Source organism: Macaca mulatta, chromosome 2 (assembly GCF_049350105.2).
Source record: "Macaca mulatta isolate MMU2019108-1 chromosome 2, T2T-MMU8v2.0, whole genome shotgun sequence".
In the NCBI taxonomy this organism is placed as follows: Eukaryota; Metazoa; Chordata; class Mammalia; order Primates; family Cercopithecidae; genus Macaca; species Macaca mulatta.
Window position 1 is genome coordinate 168,621,626 of NC_133407.1, and position 20,341 is coordinate 168,641,966.

The 20,341-nt window shown below is 35.0% G+C and overlaps 1 protein-coding gene and 1 long non-coding RNA gene across 36 annotated transcripts in view; one reads left to right on the top strand and one right to left on the bottom strand.

Moving 5' to 3' along the window:
• The window catches only part of ZBTB20 (zinc finger and BTB domain containing 20), an 814,450-nt gene that overhangs the window by 30,365 nt on the left and 763,744 nt on the right, over window positions 1-20,341 (top strand). For 18 of the 35 annotated variants that reach the window (XM_077993865.1, XM_077993885.1, XM_077993907.1 and 15 more), the window contains exon 1: window positions 18,248-18,370. The exons of the other annotated variants lie outside the window; for them this stretch is intronic. The gene's annotated coding sequence lies outside the window, so the exon portion shown is untranslated. Of the gene's footprint in view, window positions 1-18,247; window positions 18,371-20,341 lie in introns of those variants that run through there. 35 annotated transcript variants of the gene reach the window in all.
• LOC144339411 (uncharacterized) lies at window positions 13,462-18,188 on the bottom strand. The gene is made up of 2 exons (XR_013414400.1): window positions 17,956-18,188; window positions 13,462-15,987 (listed from the first exon to the last, which is right to left on the bottom strand). It is a non-coding gene; the product is annotated as an uncharacterized LOC144339411 (long non-coding RNA).

Sequence of the window (20,341 nt, forward strand, 5' to 3'; positions counted from 1 at the left end):
TCTATTGACTTTTATTAGCTGTCATATAAGTAATTCACAGTATTACACTCTTACTTGTGTGCTTTCTTTTTCTCTCTGTTTTAGAACAATGGTGTTGGATAGGGCAAAAGCAAGGAATCGGAATCGTGAAATTGAGTATTTGAGAATTACTTTATTCAATTTAGAACTTTCAAATAAATTGGCATTTAGATAAAATAGAAAGAAACACAAGCTAAAATTTATTGAATGTTTTCTATGTGCCAGGCATTGAGCTTCCCATACACCTAACATCTAAGTGTTTGTACTGTAGAATTAGTGTGCTGGATTTAAATCATGGTTCTGGTGTGTGAGTTGTGGCACCTTGGATCTCACATTTCTCATCTGTAAGATATGTTATACAGGGTTTTGCGAATATTAAATGAAATAATATATGTAAAACATTTAGCACAGTGTCTGAATATGGTAAAATGCCTGATAAATTTTAGCAACTTTTATTACCAGTACTTGAATTATCTTATTTAATCATCACCAAAACTCTGTAATATAGGTCCTTTCATTTCCCTCATTTTAATGATGAGTACAAAAGGGTTAATAATGTTAAGGAATTCATCTAAAAGTAAAGCCAAGATTTCAACTTAAGCAGTCTGAATCCAGAACCCACATACCTTTAACTTTTGTGCTCTGTTTCCTTCTAATTAGTAAGAAACATATTCAAGAGAAGGTAAAGGCTTAATAAATGATTTTTAAAGTGTGGTCTTAAGAGGTGGCCCTAGGATAATCTAAGTGATTAACCAACTATTCTCTCAGAATTGGTTAGGTTAAGTGGGGATCTTGTTTTGATGAACCACCTGATATTTTAGACATTATCTATTTTTTCAATATCGTTTTCAAAGAAATAAATTATATTGAGGAAATTTAATGTGTTACTAAAGAATAGAAAACATACTAAATTTTACTTGAGGGTCATTCCCCTTCTCAAATAATCATAATAGCTATTAAAAGTTTTCATGTGAGCATATATTCTTTAATTTGTTTCATAAGCTATTTTGTAGGAAAGTGTTACAAAAACATTTTTACCCAGTAAAGTTTTAGGTCCTAGAACCACTAGTAATATTTATGTGAATATGTCCTTATTTGGACCTAGCCAAATAGTTTAATAATATTTATTATTGTTAGATATCATTTTCTTAATGTAAAACTGTTAGTTCTGGCGATAACTTTTTTTTTTAAATAGGGGAGCAGGCTTGATGGAATGCTGAGTGCACTGGATGGCCTAGGTTAAAGTCTGATTACAGAGTGACAGTGAGGATTTAATTCAACAGTTTATGTGAAGAAATTTTATAACTTATGTGATAGAGAAGTATCAGTTATTGATGTGAATCATTAGTAGTTAGAAGAGATCTATAATACAAACCAGGCACAGTAGCACACACACACCTGTAGTTCCAGCCACTCTGCAGAGGCTGAGGTGGGAGGATTGCTTGAGCACAGGAGTTTAAGTCTGCAGTAAGTTACTACCACACAACTGCAGTCCAGCATGGGCAACAGAGTGAGACTCCATCTCTAAAAAATAAAAATAAAAAAAGAACAGATCTACAGTACAACAAAATTTGAGAATTTCTGGTTTGGGAAAAAAAGTAGAAATTGGATTATTATGTAATGAATGTTTCCTAAGGGTTAAACACTTTATTATGTTCTCATTTAATAATTTTGCCTTCTCTTTGCTATGAGGAAACTGAAATTCTGGAAAAATAGTGTTTAAGGTCACAAGTAGTGAATGTGGAAGCTTCTTTCAAATCCAGTCTTTGACTTTAAGGCCCACATTCTTTCTACCGAAGCACTCTGCTTCCCATACACCTAGAGATAGAGTGTATGGCCCATGAGTAATTAAGAGTAAGATGAAAAGCTAATCTTTCAGTTTCTTATTGAGACACAGTGATACCTTGTATTTATTATTCCTCCTTTTACTATATTTAAACATTTCACAATAATTTATTTATCTTTTTAAAAAAGAAGAGCAGTATGAATTTGACAGGAAAACTTGTGAGATATCAGATGGATTACATAACTAAATATTGTATATCACAAGCTAGTTTTTCTCTACCTCCTGTTTCTTAACTGAAAAAAAAAAAGAGTTGTGGAGGACATTAATGGTTTGTAATACACAAAGGAATAAAATAATTTATTAAAAATAAAAATTCCTGATTGTGAAGCAGATGACATATTTTATATTCCTGTTGATTTTTTAAATACCTACACAAACTTGATTTCAGATTTATTGATGAGAATTCCCTGCTTTATACACAAAATATTCCTGTAGAAACCAACATTTAGATAATCTGATAAGGTCTGGGAAAAGGTGAGTTCTTTGTAGTTGGAGTAATCAAAGCGGTATACGTTACACAGAGGTGTTAAGGAAAAAGATAAGAGAAACCAATTTGTGTTAAACTTTTTTCTAAGTCAGCTTTTCATACTCTAGTTTTGTTGTTCAAAGTACATTCATTCTTATAGAATATTAGGTATGCCAATGCTTAGATATAAATATGAAAACACATTTCAAAACCCAAACAAATTATTTTTGGATTATCCATACCTTATGTCCCATCTGTTAGTACAAATAATCAAAGAGTATTGTATTTTCAAAAGCTCTGGAGGGTGTTACCCTTTCTGCAACGGTATAGTAGAATTTGGCAAAAACAATAGCATGTTTTGCAATGGTTGTGCAGTTAATGGAACATCCTGTCAATGCTGGATTTGCTGTAATTTTTACAGATAATAAACAGCAAGCTATGGTGTCACCCTATGTATATTCACTTAACAATATTTGGGTGACTACAGCATGATTAGAAGCCTTGAGGTTTTGTGGAAGAAATAGGCATGTAAACAACCAACTTTATTCGCCCTAATCAATATTGCTTATTTTGAACAGTTAATCTCTCCTTCTCTCACTCTCTCTTTCTCTCTCTCTCTTTCCTGGGGAAGAAAACTAATATTTATCAAATGCTCATTGTGTATAGACACCGTACTCAAGAATTAATAAATTTCATGTGCTTTGACTAGAGCCTTGCACTTTGTATGTTCACAAAAAATGTTATCTCTTATTATCAATCTAATGTAATTATCAAACAGTTCTGGGATATAGTTATTCTGATTCTCATTTTATAGATGAGCTATGTGACATTCATGGATAAGTAACCTGCTTTAAGTATACATAGCCAATAAATATTTTTTAAATCTGAGTCCAAAGCCCATACTGTAGAATAGTGGCCTCAAAAATAAAGTCCGTCCATTCCAAGAAATATGCAAGATGATACATTAGGGTTTGAGAAGAAATAAAAATTGTTTTTTGTGTTTTTTATTTAAAAAAAATCTAAGAAGTTAAAGTTACCAGTAGTTAATATGCCTAGATAGAGCTGGGCAATATCAGAGCATTATTTACATGCATTGCAGCTTAAATGGAACATCCTGATGGGAGAGAGTGGAGTTCATTAAAGAGTTGGAGCTACTAAATTTTATCTATGCCTTGTTATGTGGAGTCACAGATTAGTGACAGATTAGATTAACTAAAACTAACTCTAACAAAACAGACAACTGACTGAAAAAAAGCATAGAAAAGATAATACTAATAATCCAAGCCCATTTGAACAAGAGCATCCCTAAAACATATTATGAACACTTGGTAAACTACATTATGAGGTAAGAACAATGATGATTTAGCAATATTTGAAAATTGATCAACCAAAAATAATCAAGAAGTCTATTTGAAATGTGGATTTATATTCACTGCCATTGAAAAAGAATGTCACCCTCAGTGTATGGTGTGTGATGGTGGAAGACCATTTCGTTGGTAAGGCATTAAAATCTATCTAGATCATGAATCAAGCAGTGTTTAATGTCACATGAGTCTCAGTATAGACTTTACAAAATCATTAAATTAGTATTTAGAAGACTTTTGGGGATTAAAAAAATATTAAAATACAAACATATTTACCATTGGAAACACTGTTCTTCAAGAGCAATAATGGCTGAAATGATGTATGAAAAATAATATAGCAACAAACAATATCACATTTGTCAGCAAATACTGCTAGACTATATATAGAAAACTGCTGAAGATTTGCAAAAGCAAGTATTTGGACGAATTATGCAGTGTGGAATGTTTACTGTATAGTTAAATGAAAGTACCAATATTTCTAACGTTTCATCCAATGATATTTGCTAGGTTCAATTGAAATAATTTGAAGAACTATGTTGTTATAAATCACTAAAATAATCACTGGAGAAGATTGTGACTAAACAGCAAAATACTCTCCTACAGTAAAACTGTGTTCTTGAAAACCTATGTTATCTATAGTTACATAGTTTTAGAACATTGGAGTGGTTGGTTGGAATGGAATAGAAAAAGGCTTGCTGAGTCAGGTTACAGAACTACTTCTACACATGAAATCTCTTCAGTCTTTTATAGACAAGCTATTTTAGCAAATAAATTGCAAGTCAGAAGTATACACAAGTGCTGTAGGACATCATTGATGTGGTCATTTTGTTTTCGTTTTTTAATTTAAAGCTTTAAAATGTAGTCAAAAATAATGTTACCAAATGTGAAAGAATCCTAAAATTTTAGTGGAACCTTTATGATACTTTGTAATAAGATGGAGAATGGTCCATGAATATCATTGGCACCACTTGAGGTTCCCTGGTTATCCAGAGGTAGAGTATTGAAGAGTAATAAGAAATTTATGGCAGTGATGCATTTTTCTTTTACAGAATGACAAGGGTTCTAATTTTGCTCACCTTTTCTGTTATGACAGGTGACTGTCAATACTATGCTCTCTAATATGTATTTTTGAAAAGTAACATATTCGATCTGTCTTTTTAAAGTAGAGTACTAATAATGACTGAGAAGGTAACTGCTTTTTGAAGGACCTGTGGTTATGGAGAAAACATTTCATATTGAATGTTTGTAATTCTTTTCATTACAATGTGATTTTCTTGCCAAAACCAATGTAATTGTAAAACTAGTTTCTATATATATTGAAAATTGTACAAAAATGTATTGGCATATTTTTAAAACTTGGAACGTAATGTTATAACTTATTTTAAGATCTTTCAAATGCAATCTTTAAATTAATTTTAAAATTCTTTTGTTAAAAAATAAAATGATACACCTCTTAGTTTATAGGAATGACTTACTACATCTGTGAAGATGGAAATTTACTAGTCAAACTTCAACAAAGTATTTTACATAATTGGTCATTAGTTTTGAAAATTGATTATTGTGATGTAGTAAGCAAAGCCATTGATACTCTTCTTCCATTTGAATTTACTATTTTGTGAGGTTTTCTCCCTTAACTTACCACCACCCCTCCTCTGCACCCATGACAACCATTATATCTGAGTAACCTGAAAATAGTACTGTATTTTCAAATGACTGTTTTACAAAGTGTAAAACCAAGCCAAGGCATAGAGAATGACACATATTTACTCAAATTTTTTGTTTTAATGTTTTTCAGTAAGAACATCAAGAGCAGTTTGCTCTTCAGTAAGAGCAAAATGTTTTTAAATTGTTTATAAATAGAGCCCCAAATTTAGAATGTTTACTTCTTGTTTACCTCAGTCTTTCAAAATGTCTATTGCTGCATATTCTGTAATGTATGTATTGTAGTAATGTATGTATATTATAAATAATTATGCATATATTGGAGTATGGGCTTATATTAATCAATGCCCAGACAAACAGAAATGACTCAGAACAGAGGAACTTCAATCCAGGGAATTGATTACAAAAGTGTTGGAAAGTCTGGTGGAGCAAACAGAAGGTGGCAATATTATTTAGTAACAAATTCCTTCAGAAAGCAAGGGATAGTTTTGTTATCCAGAGCTTATAAGTATTACGCTGCCACTGCTGCTGCTTCCACATTTTGCTGTGGTTGTTGGAATCACCAATCTCACTGCAGTGTAGGAAGCCAGGTGTGTCCACACTCTTATGGACACTTCAAAAATCCAGGAAAGTATGTAGTTTCTTGAATTCTGTTGTGCTTGTCACAGCTGCTGGAGCTTCCAGTTACTTGTGGTGGCTGCTGTTGTTCTGCACTTGCATAACCAGTGTTGCAATCAGCAGTCCAGAGCCCAGATCCCGAGTTCTGTGCTGCAGAGCCTGTTGGAGCACCATTGCTGAGGTTTTCAGTGCCAAAAGCAGGAGAGGGGAAGAAGTCTGTCTTTGCCTTTGATCTTATACCAATGCTTCATATTCTGGCAAAGCCATCTGAGAATTGTAGTTTTTAACTTCTGCTATAGAAAGAGTGCCTGGAAGGGGAATTTACCCATCATTTATATGCAAACTATTTTAGTGAATAAATTGAAGTCAATAGACACATAACTGCTGTAGGATGTCATTGTTGTTGTTGTTTTTTGAAATTAAACCTTTTAAACAGCAGAAAACATTTGCAAACTATTCATCTGACAAAGGACTAATAACCAGAATATATAAGGAACTCAAACAACTCAACAGTAAAAACAATTCATTACATTAAAAAGTGGGCAAAGGAAATGAATAGACATTTCTCAAAAGAAGACATACAAATGGCCAATAGGTATAGGAAAAATGCTCAACATCACTAATCATCAGAGAAATGCAAATCAAAACCCACAATGAGATAACATCTTACGCCGGTCAGAATGGCTACTATTAAAAAGACAGAAAATAACAGATGCTGGAAAGGATGCAGAGAAAAGGGAACTCTTACACACTGTTGATGGGAATGTATACAGCCCATCAACAGTACAGCCACTATGAAAAACAGTATGGACATGTCTCAAAAAATGAAAAACAGATCATCTTGCAATCTCTCTATTGAGTATCCCCCTCAAAAAGAAACCAGTATATCAAAGGAACACCTGCATTCCCATGTTTATTGCAGCACTATTCATAGTAGCAAAGATATGAAATTAAACCTATGTGTCCATCAATGGATGAATGAATAAAGAAAATGTGGCATATATACACACAATGAAATACTGTTTGGCCATAAGATAGAAGGAAATGCCATTTGCAGCAACGTGAATGGAGCTGGAGGTCATTATGTTGAGTGAAATAAGCCAAGCACAGAAATACAAATATCTCATGTTCTCACTCATGTGGGAGCTAAAATGTTGATCTCATGGAGGCAGAAAGTAATGACAGATAATAGAGGCTGGGAGGATTGAGTGGGTTGGGGATGAAGAAAGATTGGTTAATGGGTACAAACGTTCAGTTAGACAAAAGAAGTTCTAATGTTCAATAGCAGAGTAGGGTAACTGTAGTTAATAAGAATATTCTGGCCGGGCGCGGTGGCTCACGCCTGTAATCCCAGCACTTTGGGAGGCCAAGGCAGGCGGATCACGAGGTCAGGAAATCGAGACCATCCTGGCTAACACGGTGAAACCCCGTCTCTACTAAAAAAATACAAAAAAATTAGCTAGGCGTGGTGGCGGGCGCCTGTAGTCCCAGCTACTCCGGAGGATGAGGCAGGAGAATGGCGTGGACCCGGGAGGCGGAGCTTGCAGTGAGCCGAGATCGCACCACTGCACTCCAGCCTGGGCGACGGAGCGAGAATGCGTCTCAAAAACAAAACAAAACAAAACAAAAAACTATATTGCAAAATAGCTAGAAGAGTGTACTAAAAAAATAAAATAAAATAAAATAAAAAGCCACATAGAAATTATAAATACTCAGGGTGATAGACAACCTAAATACCCTGATGTTGTCATTACACATTTTATGCATGTAACAAAAATCACCTATACCCCATAAATTTGTATAAATACTATATGTCAATTAAAAAATAAAAGGTAAATCTAAACACAAAAAAAAGTAATAGAAAATACACACCCAAATAAGGAAGAGCCTTAAAATTTTAGTAATAATCTAAAATTTAGATAGGAATGGAGTTGAGAACAGACAGTGATCTGTGTAGTGTTTTAAATATTTTTTATTGATGGAGCGTATACTTTTTAATTATTGGAGAATCAATTTCTTGAGAGTAGGGGAAGGAACTTAGTGGTAAAACTACATATAACTTTTCTTGATTTGCTTTAAGAGATGGATTTTGATTTGACACCTAAAGCTAGAGTTGATATTCAGGGAATACACACTGTATTTAAAGCCAGCATCTGTTTTGATTAGTCATGGTAACATTTCTTCTGAGCCCATTCTTTATGAGCTATAAATATTTTGACTGCTACTCACCACTACCTAAAACTTCTCTAATTTATTATTTATTTCTATACACTATTAAGGTAACTTAAAATAATGGTAATAGTAAAAATGTAGTGCCTGGAAAAGGTCAGAATTTAATTATCTAATTATTTTATGTTATCAAATATTCTGTAATATCTACCACGCCCAGCTAACTTTTTTGTATTTTTAGTAGAGATGGGGTTTCACCATGTTGGCCAGGCTGGTCGTGAACTCTTGACCTCAGGTGATCTGCCTGTCTCGGCCTCCCAAAGTGCTGGGATTACAGGCGTGAGCTACCGTGCCCTGCCTAATGTTTCCAACTCCTTAATCAAACTGGTTCATGGTATGTTTTCTTTCGTCACTTTCGAAAGTTATTTTTTAATATACTAGTCTTTTCCATTATCCTGTCTTTAAATTTTACTTTGAGATACCTAATATACTTTTCCTCAAACAAATATAAAATTTAAGTTTTGAAATTATCTAGGGAACATATATCCTTTCAAATCTGTTCCCCATCATTAGTCTTCTTTTCCTACCTAATATTACCAGTGTATTATTCTAGATAATTTTTGGAGTAATTTTATAAAGCCCCTCCTTCTATTCCTCACACATTCCATTTGGATAGATGTTAGGCCCGACCTTTGCTACTTATTAGGTATGTGTCTTTGGGCCTCTTTTTGTTTATGTATAATCTGAAAATGAGATTTCTTATAATGCTGTTGGGGGATTAAATGAGAAAGTATATGTTGGGCTGAGTTTCTGACACATGTAGTAGAGATAACTTTTAAGAAAGCATTCTTATTAATAGTAGCAATTTTTGTATATTGGAAAGATATGAAGACTATTGAGTTTTTGAGTATAGCCTCACCAGGCCAAACAGTAAGGATCTCACCAACCTGCTTGACAAACATCTATGGCAATTAAGATGCATCTTTTATATCTTTTATTTTTCCTATAGAAAATGAAAGTGACTCTTATTTTTCCTATAGAATGCACTCTGTAGTTTCTCTTTCCTTTTGTATTAAATATAAACTGTACATATAAGGAAATTACGTAGATGTGGAAACTTTCAAGATAGTTGCTGGCGTTGTTGTAGATTGTTTAGTAGAGAGGATTGAGTAGTCCGCAGGAAGAGTTCATATGGTATATGTGTCTAATACATTGTTCTGGAGCCAGGGAATTATTACAAATAACATTTTTATGTTTTGTAATCCATTGATTTAGCATTTATTGATTGTGTCACAAAAGTACCCTCTTCTGAATTTCTGAAGATATTCATATCATTTAAGATAAGCTTATAGGAGTAGTAACAACAGCTATAATAGCATAATAATCTTATTCAGATATTAAACTCCATGCCACTTTTCCCCATGGTCATATTTCTCCTTTATAATTGTGGAAAAGGGTGAATGACTCATATCCACATATGGAGGATGATCCATATGTGCATCCACATATGGATATGAGTCATTCTATATTAAAGATACTTTTGATTTTCTACTCTTTGCTATTTACTATTCACTGGCCACTGTTCACTCTACCACTGGTCACTCCGAGGAACTGTGGGAATATTTTCTGTCTTAATAGGCAACTGCTGTGATTATAAAGGCTACAGTATATGGGCAAATGTGAGGCAATAACTTCATTTTTTCATTCTTTGATTCTTCATTCTACTACTATATAAGACTGTATAATATATATTTTCTTTTCCTGAAAGTTTGGAGAGAAGGAGAATATTTGCATCACAAAACATAAGCTTCATAGAATTTATTATTAGGCATTACTTAAAATAAATCTGTCCATGTTTACATTGGGAATTCCCACTACTCCTCTTCTTCCTCCCTCTCATCTCTGTGCTCCCTTAACTTCAAATTGTTACTCATTTTTTATGTAGTACAGTTTAACCCCACAAGAATTATTCATGCCTCACTCTCTGACTCCAGCAGCTTATCAAGATGTTTTCCTCAAAGAGGACAATTCCATTGCTATGAAATACTCTGAAGCCAACTTCAGGTTTTTATGAACACTTATGTTATAGATGTGAAGAAATAATAGATAAATGAAATATGAAGGGAAGCTGAATTTTCTTCTCAGAAATACTGTTTATTGAAATTCTGCTAGTTGCATGGGAATATCTTTTTTTTTTTTTTAAGTTCCAGGATACATGTACAGAAATTCTACATTTGTTACATAGGTATACGTGTGCCATCGTGGTTTGCTGCATCTATCAACCCATCATCTACGTTTTAAGCCCTGCATGCATTAGCTATTTGTCCTGATGCTCGCCCTCCTCTCGCCCCCCCACCCTCCGACAGGCCCTGGTGTGTGTTGCTCCCCTCCCTGTGTCTATGTGTTCTCATTGTTCAGCTCCCACGTGTGAGTGAGAACATGCGGTGTTTTCTATTCCTGTGTTAGTTTGCTGAGGATGATGTCTTCCAGATTCATCCATGTCCCTGCAAAGCACATGATCTCATTCCTTTTAATGGCTGCATAGTATTCCATGGTGTATATGTATGACATTTTCTTTATCCAGTCTATTATTGGTGGGCATTTTGGTTGGCTCCATGTCTTTGCTATTGTAAATAGTGCTGCAGTAAGCATATGTGTGCATGTATCTTTATAGTAGAATGATTTATATTCCTTTGGGTATATACCCAGTAATGGGATTATGGGGTCAGAGGGCATTTCTGGTTCTAGATCCTTGAGGAATCACCACATTGTCTTCCAAAATGGTTGAACTAATTTACATTCCCACCAACAATGTAAAAGCGTTCCTATTTCTCCATAGCCTCGCCAGCATCTATTGTTTCTTGACTTTTTAATAATCCCCATTCTGAGTGGTGTGAGATATGACTACCTTTTTAATCAAACTTTTTTTTTTTTTTTTTTTGACACAGTCTGACTCTGTCACCCAGGTTGGAGTGCAGTGGTGCAACCATAGCTCACTGCTGCTTTGACCTCCTGGGCTCAAGAAATCCTCTCACCTTCTCACCTCAGCCTCCCGAGTAGCTAGGACTACAGGTGCATGCCATCACACACGGATGATTTTTTTATAGACATGCGGTCTCAGTATATTGTCCAGGCTGGTCTCTAACTCCTAGATTCAGGTGACCCTTTTACCTTGGCCTCCCAAAGTGCTGAGATTTCAGGCATGAGCCACTGCAACCAGCCTTATCAAACTTTTTATTGTGAAATTCTTCCAAACATACAGCAAAGTTGAAGATTACTTTTTCTATTTTTGTCACAAGATCTTAAGATAAGGATATGTTTAATATGTGACTTAATACATTTTTCAAAGTGCTGTTTACTTGTTTATATCATCCTTATATCTCAAATTTATTGGTTTTCAATTAACCAAGGTTTATAAATGCTATGTACTGTTGTTTCTTTAGTCATTCATTCATTCAAGAAAACTTTTTTGAGCTTCAGTTATATTACAGGTGTACTGCCAGATGCTAGACCAACAAAGCTTAATAAGTAAGGCCTCTGTTCTGGGGGGCAGAAGGGAAGAAGGTGGCGATGGTGGGGAGGGAGTCTCTTAGTCTAGTAGGGAGGGGAGGCATATAAAATCCTCCAGCCATAATAACTGTACTTCCAGTTACATAGTTTACATGTAATACTTTATTTTAGTTTTAAATTTAAACATTTGTTGATTAGAATTTAAATTAGATATACATCTTTTCCCATATAAGGATGGTACTCCTGGCCTACTATTGTCCTTGGGCCCAATGGGATACAATTTTAAAACAGATGACCAAGGTTAAGTATTATTTCCTAATGGGCCGGGTGCAGTGGCTCACGCCTGTAATCCCAGCACTCTGGGAGGCCGAGGCGGGCAGATCACTAGGTCAGGAGATCCAGACCATCCTGGCTAACATGGTAAAACCCCGTTTCTACTAAAAATACAAAAAGTTAGCTGGGTGTGGTGGCGGGTGCCTGTAGTCCCAGCTACTTGGGAGGCTGAGGCAGGAGAATGGCGTGAACCCAGGAGGCGGAGCTTGCAGTGAGCCGAGATCGCTCCACTGCACTCCAACCTGGGCGACAAAGTGAGACTTGGTCTAAAAAAAAAAAAAGAAGAAGAAGAAAAAAGAACTATTGTCTAATTACGCCACATACAATTAACTTTATGGTGGTGTCTTCAATGGCAGTCATTTACTTAGTGTAGCATTTACTCATTTTGACCCACTAATCCCAGACTTTTGCTCTCTGGGAGTGGTGGCTCACGCCTGTAATCCCAGCGCTTTGGAAGGCTGAGGCGAGTGGATCACGAGGTCAGGAGTTTGAGACCAGCCTGACCAACATGGTGAAATCCCGTCTCTACTAAAAACACAAAAATTAGCCGGGCATGATGGCGTGCGCCTGTAATCCCAGCTAGTCAGGAGACTGAGGCAGAAGAATCGCTTGAACTGGGGAGGCGAAGGTTGCAGTGAGCCGAGATTGCACCACTGCACTCTTGCCTGGGCAACAGAGCGAGACTTTGTCTCAAAAAACAAACATACAAACAAAACCCCCAAAATACACCAATCCTTTACAATTGAATTCTTGCTTTTTTCATTCCTTTCTCAGCCTATAGAAAATAGGAAATGTTTTATTGTGTTTATTATTTAGTTCTTTAAACAATTATTTGCTTTACTATTAGATATTTGAATCTTGAACTATGCAACCTTTAAGAATGCATGATAGAGTATGTATTTTAGATGGAGTTGCTGTACCATTAAACCAAATGTATTGAGAGCTATGGGTATTGAACAGCAAATTTTCACTATTCTGTGTTAGTAAGCCAGATAGAGTAAGAAATCATTAGGACTTATTGGATTTGACTCACAACCACAGAATCTTATGGCTGGATGGGGCCTTAACTATCTTTAGGTATTGGGTAAAACAGTATGGTATAGGGATTAAGCACATAAACTCTAAGCTAGACAGGCAGGGTTCAAATCCTATTATTATTATTATGCTATGTGATCTCAGGCAAGTCACTTAATCTCTCTTTTTCTTCGTTTTGAAAATGAGACTAAAAATAATTCCTAATCATAGGGCAATTGTTAGGCTTTAAAGAGTTAAGAAATAAAAAGTACTTAGAACACTTCCTGGCACATAGTAAGCACTTAAGCATTGGCTATAATAACTATTATTATGATATGCTGTTCAATTCCATCCTGTTAAATTTATTATTTTTAGCATAGGAAGAAACTGAAACTCAGGATGGTTGCATGACTTGCCCAGGGTATGCAAGCTATTTGTGGCAATGCTGGGACCAGAACCAATTTTCTTTTGATTTATTGTTTAATAGACTTTATTTTTTTAGAGTAATTTTAGTTTCATAGTAAAATTGATGGGGAGGTACAGAGATTTCTCATATACCCCCTGCCTTCACGCATGCACAGCCTCCCCTGTCATCAATATCCCCCACCAGAGTCGTATATTTGTTACATATGATAAGCCATCTTCGACATATTATTAATACTCCAGGCCCATAGTTTACATTAAGGTTCACTCTTGGGGTGTTGTGCCTTCTGTGGGTTTGAAAATAATGACGTGTATCTGTCACTATTGTATTATACAAAGTAGTTTCAGTGCCTTGAAAATCCTGTGTTCTTCTGTTCATCCCTTTCTCTACCCTAAACTCTTGCAAACAGTGAGTTTTTGCTGTCTCTGTGGTTTTGCCTTTTCAGAATGTCATATAGTTGAAATCATACAGTGTATAGATACATACAGTGTATAGAAGGCAATCTTTTCAGATTGACTTCTTTCACTTAGTAATATATATTTAAGTTTCCTACATGTCTTTTCATGGCTTGATATCTCATTTCTTTTTAGCGCTAAATAATATTTCACTGCCTGGATGTACCATATTTTATCCATTCATCTACTAATGGGTATATTAATTTCTTCCAAGTATTGGCGATTATGAATAAAGTTACTATAAACATCTGTGTGTAGGTTTTGTGTGGGCATAAGTTTTCAATTCCTTTGCATAAATACCAACCAGTGCAATTGCTGGACTGTATATGTATTTAGTTTTGTAAGAAGCTGCCAAACTGTCTTCCAAAGTGGCTGGACCATTTTTCATTCCTACCAATAATGAATGAGAGTTCCTGTTGCTCCACATCCTCATCATCATTTGATGTTGTCATTGCTGTGAGTTTGGGCAATTCTATTACGTGTATAGTGGGATGTCGCTGTTATTTTTAATATGCATTTCCCCAATGACATATAATATGGAGCCCCTTTCATATATTTATTTGCCATCTGTATATCTTCTTTGGTGAGGTGACTGTTAAAGTCTTTGACCAATTTTTAATCAGGTTATAATATTTTCTTATTGTTGAGCTTTAAGAATTCTTTGCATGTTTTAGATAACAGTCCTTTATGAGATACATCTTTTGCAAATATTTTCTTCCAGTCTGTGGCTTGTCTTTTCATTACCTTTACAGTGTCTTTTGCAGAGCACAACTTTTTAATTTTAATGAAATCCAGCTTATCAATTATTTCTTTCATGGATTATGTCTTTGGTGTTGTATCTAAAATAGTCATTGTGAAACTCAGAGTTATCCAGATTTTTTCCTATTTAGGAGTCTTAAGAGTTTTGCATTTTACATTTAGGTTTATGATCCATCCATTTTGAGTTAATTTTTGTGAAGAGTGTAAAGTCTGTGTCTAGATTTATTTTTTTTTCATGTAGATGTCCATTCGTTCCATCACCACTTGGAAATACTATCTTTGCTCCATTGTATTGCTTTTCCTTTTAAGTCAAAGATCAGTTGACTATACATATGTGGACCTTCTTCTGGGCTGTTTTGTTCCATTGATCTGCTGTGTCTATTCTTTTGCCAGTACCACACATTCTTGATTACTGTAGCTTTATAGTAAGTCCTGAAGTTTGGTAGTTTCATTTGTCCAACTTTGTTCTTCTCTTTCAATATTATGTTGGTTATTTTGAGTCTTTTGCCTCTCCATATAAATTTTAGAATCAGTGAGTTCTTATCCACAAAATAATTTTCTGGAATTTTGATTGGGATTGAATTGAATCTATAGATCAAGTTGGGATAGAACCAATTTTTAACTTTCAGTTTAGGATCTTTCTACAGAACCAAATTGCCCCATGACATATCAACAAATGAAGCAATTTAATTTAATAACTTTATAACTTCCATAGTATGGTAGTCAATTACAATGATTTCTTCAGTCCTTATTGTCTCCAGTCCCAACTAGGGAAAGAATATCTTGAATTCCAGTAAGTACTAACAATGTACCACTTATTGTGCTTTGAATCTAGTAAAATGTACAGACATGGGAAAAGTTTTGAGGTGTTGTACATTTTTCTTCTTCCTCTTCCTCTTCTTCTTCTTTCTTTCTTTCTTTTTTTTTTTTTTTTTTTGAGACGGAGTCTTGCTCTGTTGCCCAGACTGGAGTGCAGCGGCATGATCTTGGCTCACTGCAGCCTCCACCTCCTGGATTCAGGCAATTCTCCTGCCTCAGTCTCCCGAGTAGCTGGGACTAGAGGCACGTGCTACCACCCCCAGCTAATTTTTGTATTTTTAGTAGAGACAGGGTTTCACCATGTTGGCCAGTCTGGTCTCGAACTCCTAACCTTGTGATCTGCCTGCCTTGGCGTCCCAAAGTGCTGGGATTACAGGTGTGAGCCACTGTGCCCGGTCTCATTTTTCACTAAGGGAAAAGATTTGTTTTCCTTTTAAATTTAGCTCTCAGGTTGTTTTTTTGAAAAGAGCCTTCATGGTCCTTTATGTTCCTTTTGATTCCTCCTGGTAGAAATCAAATATTGTCTTCTCCTTTAATGAAAACAAAATGAAACAAAATAAAATACCTAGAATCTTATTTTAAAAATTCAGAAAATACAAATATCTAATTCAAATCCATCTGTCAAACTCTGAGGTTTATGTGTTTTTTAATTGACATTTTTCTTAACACATTTTAATAAATCTTCGGAGAAACAATAGGGCAATAGTAGAAAAGCAGAGCTGCCAGGCCAAATAGTGAGGAGGAGATACATGCTGGTACCTTGGGCACACTAAATATATTTTGGAAAAGTTTCTCTACAGACAAGTGACCTGAAGTCGGGGACTGTTAAATTATTTTTAGTGTGTGTTTGTCTCCGCTTAATCATCCACCCTCGGGAGGGTAATATACTACTGCAGCACTAGAGAGGTTGAATTGGTGGATTACAATGAGACTAGAGTGGTCTGGACTCTTAGTTTCTTACTAGAAATTTTTCCAAGATAGTTTGTATAATGTATAGGTAGCCATTGCATTCTAATGTCTATGCTGTAGGTTATCCACCCTGAAAATAGCTAAAGCAATATTGATCTGTATTCTAAATATGACCCAAAATTTATTTGACATTCTTAAAGATTTTTGTGAATAAGGTGAAGATACAGTTGATTTATAAGTTATATATTGAAAGTTATTTAATTTTTAATTGAAAACTGAGTTTTTTAAACAAAGGAATTGAAGCTTTTGTTTCAAGGTAGTTTTGTTTATGCAGAGAGACATATTCTAATTTTTGAAGCATGTTAATACACAAAACCACATACAAAGGATGATTTTTACAATTAATATATTTAGGATTATTGTTGCCAAAATGCAGGGTTTGAATAAGTCAAATGCACTTACATTTTTTATTTGTGTGTAAATATTCTTTAGAAAATTTTACCTGTATTATAATGTTCTTAAGTCCCATCTAAATCACACATAGCCAAACTGTATAGAAATATATTAAGGGAGATGGGTGTCTAGATAGATATAGTGCTAGAAGGAGATATGACTCATCAAGTAGAGTCTAGTTTTTAAAAATTGGGGGATGAGGAGACTGGCTTAAAACTAGTTCTGTTTTCTGATGTTTGTAATTCTATAGCTGCAAATATATCACTTACAGGAGAAAGGGCACCTGGGAATGGGGAAAGTGGGTGGGAAGCATATGATGGGGTGAGGAGTATAATAACAGCGTAATTTTGGAACTAGAATATAGGAAAAATCTGGTTAGAAGTATCAGACAAAGAAAAACTGTTTTTTTTTTTTAAATCTTTTAAGGCAAGTTTATTTAGAAGCATTGATTATTTTTATTTTTCCCTCCTAATAAAAGATTAAGGGTAACTGCTGTAGTTTCAGTCCTATATTCTATGAAATCTTGTCCTGATTGTGATGGTAGCTTCTTATGGGATTTATTTCTGTCGTTGTACCACTATGTACTATACGCATTGCACCTGTTCACACAGAGTACATTGCATTGTGATGTTTGTACAGCTAGATGCTTCAAATGAGAAGCCAATCTCCCTTCTTCTAGGGTCCTAGCCTATTAGTTACTTAATTAAGCTTAATTCTGTTTTGGTCTGTAATTTTGTAAGTCTGCAATTTTGTATATGGTCTTGATTTATTAACTGAGCCATGATTTCTTCTTTGCAGTTATCAGTTTCGTCTGAGATTAGTTTTCCTATTGTATGGAGTCTGTTTCTTACAGAGCCTCCTTTAAGACTGCTCTGACTTTAAAATCATTACTAGGCTTTTGTCAGAGCTGATTTGTTCACATTCTTCTCACATTAAAAAATAAATTTAAAAGATTGCATAAATAAGCTGTGCATTTCACTATTTCCTGCTTATATGCAAAAAATGTATTTATGATAATTACATGTACTGCTAGAACTGAAACAATACATTCCTCATAATGGAGCATAAATAAAGAAGGTGGAGCCAGCTGCTCTTAAACTGTTTATTTGCAAGCAATAATGATATAGAGAATATACCTTTTTCACTCTGTTAGCCTGGCAATACTGAACCTGTTGCTGCATTAGACGAGTTGCATTTTGCTGGATAGGGGAAGGAGAGCTGTCTGCTGTCTGGTAGGAGGGCTTTGTCTGTGCCTTTCTCTCTGTTTCTTTCTGTTTTTCTTTCTCTCTCTCTCTCTCCTCTTCTCTCTCTCTTACTCGCTTGCTCTGTCTCTGTCTCTCTCTCCCTCTCTTCCCCCCTCCCTCCTCTCTCTTGCTCTCTCTCTCTCTTCCCGTCTCTGTGGTTTGTAAGGTAGGTTGCAGTGTGTGTATATACACAACATCAAGAGCAGGAAAATGGACTCATTAGGGAGGCAGGCAGTCATTACCACTCACACTGTACTTCCAGGGAGACACCGATTATAAGAAGAGAAACTCAGCGCTGGGGAAGAAGGTAGGGCAGACAACTTTCTTAAAAAAAAAAAAAAAATTTCCTGCTTCCTCAATGCCCCCTCTGTCATCTCCTTTAGCCCCCAATGCCTTTATTCTTTCCTCCTTGAATTTTAATTTGCAGATTTAAGTTTGACAGAGCTAGTGCTAGCTTAAAATTTAGAACATCTGTAGGAGGCCTACCCTTTACTAATTTTCTTCCTACTTACTTAGGGGTGTGCCCTTGTGATTCAGTTTTGTTACTTTAAAAATAATTACAAACAAATCTATTTTTCTCACTAAAGTACCAAATAAATCAGAATCTTTCACTCTTTTAAAACAGACCCTTCCGTATGTTTGTCTCTTTGCTTTTCTTGTCTGTTTATGCAATTCCATCTGTCTGTCTATATATCATGTTGTCCTTATTTATTGCTAACTCGGTTTTGTTAGTTATTTGCCAATGAGTTTTAGCTGCATTGCCAGTGTGGGTATTACTAAAGTGAGACTCTTGTTCTTTGTTTTATGTTGAAGTTTAAAGTCCATATTTACAGTTTAAATCCTTGAAGCAGGTTGAATACTTTTTGCCAGCATGTTTATTTAATGCCATTGGACATAAGGTGAGGGGTAGTTGCTGAGGGTGGGTAAGAATTGAGTAATTATTTTTGTCATCACACACATAGAAACATTGCATCTGGGGGATGTATTTTTAAACAAGGTATTCTGTTTTCTAACTTTTATTTTGCAGATGGGCTTTTACATTTATAGGAATATCACTTTGGTTAGTAAGAATGCGAACTTTCTTAACAACCAGTTTTTATCCTAGGACAGTTTCCTTTTAGTATGTTACTGTTTATTTATGCTTGGGGAGGGTGGAGTGAGGGGCTGGCCATCTTTTTACAAAGTGGAAGCTATGAAGTATATCAGGCCATCTTGCACAACAACTGTAAGTATTCATTTAACATTTTGGGGAGCATAAATAATATATTTTTATTTCAAATACAGTTTTGTGGTGCTTTCTTTTCCTTTATTTCTTTTTTCCTTTTATAGTGGGAAAAGTTACATTTCAAACTAGCAGACATTGTTGAAGAGTTTTCCCAGAATAGTGTTCTTCAAAATTGAAAGGATTATTTTAATAAGGTCCATTTGAAATGGACTTCTTAATGGAATTTTATTTCAGATTTGTCAAAGTAAAACTGCTATTCATTTGGTAAAATTTGAGTCACATAGACACGCAAATGTTTCGGCATATACAGAGCAATGTTAGAAAATGGATGCTGATCTGTAGAGATCTTTGATAATAACAATCATCTTTTTGTAATAAATTATTTATTTAATAGAAGTGGCAGACTTTTTCCCCCCTTAATTCCATTAGGCCTCTCTGACAACACAAAGAAGTCCATAAAGCAATATTCTTAACCCACCTGGGACGCTAGAGCAGATTCCCAAACACATTCTCAAGGTTCAAACCTAGTAAAATGTTTATTAAAAATCCATTATTTCAGGAAGGTGATGAACTTTTGCGCTGAAAGACTTTTTCACCTCTTCTTTTAAAAAATTTATTCTGAGACTTTCATTTTGCTTATCTTGCCTGAACTGTTTTTTTAAACTGGATAGGCTGGCTTTGGCCAAGAGTAGTACAAATACTAAGTACGCTCAATCAGGTCTCGTCAGATTTTTTTTCCCTAAGGTCTAAGGGGAAGTTTAGGAGAGTCTTTTATGTTAATATGGTACACAATAATTTTGTTTACCAAATACAATTTTATGTATACTTTATGCCATTTCCAACTGTGACCCAAAAATTTGTTTCAAAACTAATACTGTATGTTAAAAGTGTGCATGTCTCATGCACCTGTCATTTTCTATGTGAGCTTTGTGAGGACCATATAAAATTCTACTGTTTTTATCAATAGAAATCTTTTGTCTATGTCTTTATCAGTCATTCTCTTTTTCTGTACACACATATATGTAGTGATATCTGTGCATACATGTACATGTA